Below are 5,000 nucleotides of genomic sequence, written 5' to 3'. Positions count from 1 at the left end.
CCATCTCCTCGCTGGCGTGATAGTCTCGGTCTTTTAAGATATTGTTGACGGTATGATGGTATGGTGGTGGTATGTCAGCATTAGCATGCATCAAGAATGTTAAACTAGCTTACATAAGTTAGCTGGCTAAGGTAAGGCTACAGCATGACGTTAGCATGCAGCTGTTAGCTAGCATGCTAACGTAAGGCAAGCTTAGATAAACTAGCAGGCTAATGTTAGTAAGTTGACAGATATGACAGACGGCACATAAATGACACCAAACGCTATTGATGGTTACAACAGTGATATCACAGTGTACCATGTTTATTTGTCGCTAAATGTGGTAGGGAGCGTAGAATATACATTGTGTAAGCAACCTACTCTTCTTTACCTGCAACCAAATCTACCCTTGGGTACAAATAAAGTCACTTTAACTTACCTTGTTTATTTGTTGCTAAATGTGGTAGGGAGTGTAGAGGGTACATTGCAGCTGCCCTTAATAACGATGTTATGGGGAAGTTAACTAAGATGGCATGAAAAGAGAGTTCAGTCGGTTTGGAACAGCACTTGTTGCCTTGCTCTCCTGTTAGGTATCTTAAAAGGCAGCAGTTTTTCTTGTTTGGAACAGTGTGTGTGTGTGTGTGTGTGTGTGTGTGTGTGTGTGTGTGTGTGTGTGTGTGTGTGTGTGTGTGTGTGTGTGTCTGTCTGTTGGTTTTGACTTCGGCTTAAGTTTACATTCATCAGGATGGTCCGTTCCATCAAACATTTAACAACCTTCCTCTAACACACACACACACATACACACACACACACGCACACGCACACACACAGTATTATATAAACTGATTTCCCAACCCAACTGTCTTGTTCTTATCTGGGAGTCGTAAGTGCTCTCTGCTGTACAGAGTGAAAGAAAAGCACATTCCTTTTTCTCTCTCCCCACACTCTCGGTCATTTCTCTCTCTCCCTCTCTCCCCACACTCTCGGTCATTTCTCTCTCTCCCTCCCTCTCTGTCATCTATCCTCTCCATCTCTCCATTCTGAAATTCCAATTCCAAGTTGCTTCATTAGCATGACTGTGTTAGTGATAGTACACACACAATACTATATACTATACTACACACACAATACTGTAAGACCATTTAAGAAAATAACTATTATCAATAACACACAATACTGTAAGACCATTAAAGAAAATAACTATTATCAATAACACACAATACTGTAAGACCATTAACTCATTGAGTGCCAAAAACATAATATTACGTTTTTCCTTCCCATGCGTTGAGTGCCAAAAACGTAATATTAAGTTTTTAGCTTTTTTTTTTTATTACCAAACTAGACACTCTAACACACACATTATATGTGATTTTGGGAACTCTGTGATGAATGGAAATGAAATATATGATGATCGAAAACTCATGAAAACGCATGAAAAAGACCTGGACATTTTATCTGGACGTTCGATCTTTACTCGGCTTTTGATGGTTGCTGCTTTGTTTCGAATCAGTCACTGATTAGCCTATCAGTGACATGCACGCCAGGTCAAAATCAGGTCATTTATTTTTGTGGGTTTATCACTAGGTGGCAGGTCTCGTTAGATCTCTTCCCAGAAACTTTGCAGGCAACACTTCTCAGGTCATAAAAGACACAATATCTCCATTTCTAGAAATAAAACAGGGATTTTGATAAAAACTAGCCACTGTTTAGCTTGGGATTTCTCAGGAACAGAGGCGTGTAGAAATACACGGTTTGCACCCACTGAGAGCTTAAAGTCTCACCTTTTAAACGAGCCATTGTATGTGTTTATAGCTGTAACACAGAATATGCTGTGGCTGTAGAAAAGTCATCAACAATGGTCTAGATTGCTGGCACTCTAGGACAAAGCTTCCGAAAACAGCTTGGCATTCAATGAGTTAAAGAAAATTATTATTATCAATAACACACAGTACTGTAAGACCATTAAAGAAAATAATAATGACTACATTAAATAAAATAAAGAATAAAATAATGACTACATTAAAGAAGGGTGTGCATCAGTGTGGGGGAGGTATAGAGGATCTAGAATTAACAGAAGTAAAGAACAAGAGTAATAATAGGATGAGTTGTGTGTTTGTGTGTGTGTGTGTGTGTGTGTGTGTGTGTGTGTTTGCAGAGGTGGGGTTGAGTGTGTGTGTGTGTGTTTTTGCAGAGGTGGGGTTGAGTTGAGTGTGTGTGTGTGTGTCTGTGTGTGTGTGTGTGTGTGTGTGTGTGTGTGTGTGTGTGTGTGTGTGTGTTTGCAGAGGTGAGGTTGAGTTTGCAAGCCATTTTGAAGTTTTGTTTTATTTAAACTACTCAATGCAATCTCAAATCCTCACCAGAAATACCAACAGTCAATAAATTCATCCAAATCCTAGTTTCGCTTGTTTTATGGACTACTAGGTGGTCGTAGAAGAGATTGTTAAAACATTTTGCACCATTGTGGTACAACAACGGACCAACAACCTCGTGCTTTCATTGGATAGTCGCATCGCGTTCAATGGATTCATTTACATAAAGATGGGCATCGGCCAGCTTTTTGACGCGCAACATTTTTTCGAATAGACCTCTGAATTTCACCTAAAAAAAATCTACCATCTTTGCCCATATAAGGAGATTCGTTATCTTGGGATTTTTCTTATGGGAAAATAACATGGGGATTTGGAATTATCACACCTGTTAAACTCTCGTGAGGACGACAAAATCGGAAAAGCAAACGTTTTGCTCTACACACTTTTGTCCTCTGCCTTCGAGTGGATACTGTGATAGTGGGGGCAGCCGTGGCCTACTGGTTAGCGTTTCAGACTTGTAACCGGAGGGTTGCCGGTTCGAACCCCGACTAGTAGACACGGCTGAAGTGCCCTCGTGCACCTAACCCCTCACTGCTCCCCGAGCGCTGCTGTTGTTGCAGACAGCTCACTGCGCCGGGATTAGTGTGTGCTTCACCTCACTGTGTGTTCACTGTGTGCTGAGTGTGTTTCACTAATTCACGGAGTGGGATAAATGCAGAGAACAAATTTCCCTCACGGGATCAAAAGAGTATACTTATACTTATCTCTGGTACGTGAAGGCGGTACACTTTGATTTTTGCTACCCCAGAGCTAACTTGAGATGCAACTTGCCATTAAGTTAGTTAGTAATTTGCCAATGACTTCAAATAATAGACGAGTGCAAATGTGTGTGGGCTATACTCTGCTAGGTATTAGTATTGCATGCAAGTAGATTCCTTCAAATGCGCCGGTGACTATCAAAATACCGATGCGCTGTTGGAAGTTGCGATGCTTGCTGTTAAGGTGAATGACAGATGTCATTCTCATTGGTTTAAATTATGTAACACCCAAAACACACCCATGACTGATTAAGAAACCTAGGAACACCTTGTTGCGCCATCCGCCCAATGTTTGATAACGAAAACACTCCCAATGTGGACTGGACATCCTACTTAATTTAAATAAGCTTTTGACTAGTGACCATGCGCTTTGGTCACTGTTTCTATGTGTAGGCTATGGTCAGTGTTTCTATGTGAAGGCTATGGGCTCTGATTCTTTGTTCTCTTTGTAGCCAGGTGTTTTGTTTTGCTGAATGCTCAAAATATTCCTCCCTCTCTCTCTCCACACTCTGTCATCTCTCTTTTCTCTCTCTCTCCTCTCTCTCCTCTTTATCTCTCCTTTATCTCTCTCCTCTCTCCATCTCTCCTTTATTACTATTAATTATTATTATTATGTGTATAATTATACTATTATATTTATTTACACGTTTAAATGCAGCCTACTGCTGATCAAATTAACACAGCCAAACTTTGCAAAATATTGAAAAATGTATTTCATCCAAAGTACACATTTCACTTCATTTCATCTTGGCCTTAAAAAAAAATCCCCATTGCTTATAAACGGGTTCTAACATGTCACTAACACCTAGTCGGAGTGCTGCCATTCAAACGGTCTGGCTTCCTGCTTATACTCCTCATTCCCTCCTCATGAAGTATCTAGACAAGAGCAGATGAGTATGATAAAGGTGAAGCTTTTTCCTTTGCCTTTGGGACATGTTACAACCAGGTGATGTCAGATCGAAGCAAAGATGTGCTTTAATCTGAACACAGACTACCGTTAACGTTAGAGATCCCACCGCTAGTGCTAACTGCTGGCTAACGTTAGAGATCCCGCCGCTAGTGCTAACTGCTGGCTAACTTAACATGCACTGTAAAACCTAGGAAGTTAACTTAACTCAAATTATTTGAGGAAACCGGATGCTTTGAACCATTTGAGTTTGGTAACTCGTTTAAAATAAGTGTAAATAAGTCATTCAACTGAGTTATGAGTACATGTGTATTTTATGTTGGGATAACTTACAGGAGTCAAGTAAACTATACTAATTTTATTCACCTAATTCAACTCGGGTGAAATATTTGCTTTCCACTCATTTCAATTAAGTAATTATGACAAGTAAAAAGCTTTGGCATAGGCAATCTGATTGGTTAATGCACGGATCACGTATGCGTAGGCAGAAGAACTCATTTCAATCAATTGTTTCCTACTCAAATTTGAATGAAACAAAAATTTAGACTTTTTTGTTATTCTCACAACCAGTCCCTAATGAGTTCAACATACTTTCAACATTTAAGTCATTTCAAATGTCTGCTGTTTTTGATTACTCTTAACTTAGTTTGACTAGTAAGATACACTGTTTTACACTGTGCAACACTGTAACTATTCATCTTGTTCTTTTTTCAGTTTTTTTCTCTCTTTCTCCTCTCTATCTCTCCTTTCTCTCTCTGACACTTTCTTTCTCTCTCCATCTCTCTCTCCTCTCCATCTCTCTCTCCATCTCTCTCTCCTCTCCATCTCTCTCTCCTCCATATCTCTCTCTCCATCTCTCTCTCCTCTCCATCTCTCTCTTTCTCGCTCTCCTTTCACTCTTATCTCGTTTCCCATCCTCTCCTCCCTTTCTCTACCCCTCCTCCCCCCTTCCCCTCTCTTCCCCCTCTTCTTTCCTCTCTCTGTCCT

The 5,000-nt window shown here is 40.2% G+C and overlaps 1 protein-coding gene across 5 annotated transcripts in view; it reads left to right on the top strand.

Annotated features, from left to right (window-relative positions):
* The window catches only part of pde5ab (phosphodiesterase 5A, cGMP-specific, b), a 117,769-nt gene that overhangs the window by 69,908 nt on the left and 42,861 nt on the right, over positions 1 to 5,000 (top strand). The gene's annotated exons all lie outside the window — the stretch shown is intronic.

The sequence above is a fragment of the Alosa pseudoharengus genome, unplaced genomic scaffold (assembly GCF_046254945.1).
Source record: "Alosa pseudoharengus isolate Yale_2024_CS ecotype anadromous, Long Island Sound unplaced genomic scaffold, YU_APseudo_1.1 YU_APseudo_1.1_scf_17, whole genome shotgun sequence".
In the NCBI taxonomy this organism is placed as follows: Eukaryota; Metazoa; Chordata; class Actinopteri; order Clupeiformes; family Clupeidae; genus Alosa; species Alosa pseudoharengus.
The sequence above is the reverse complement of the archived record's forward strand: the minus strand, read 5'-3'. Positions and strand labels throughout refer to the sequence as shown.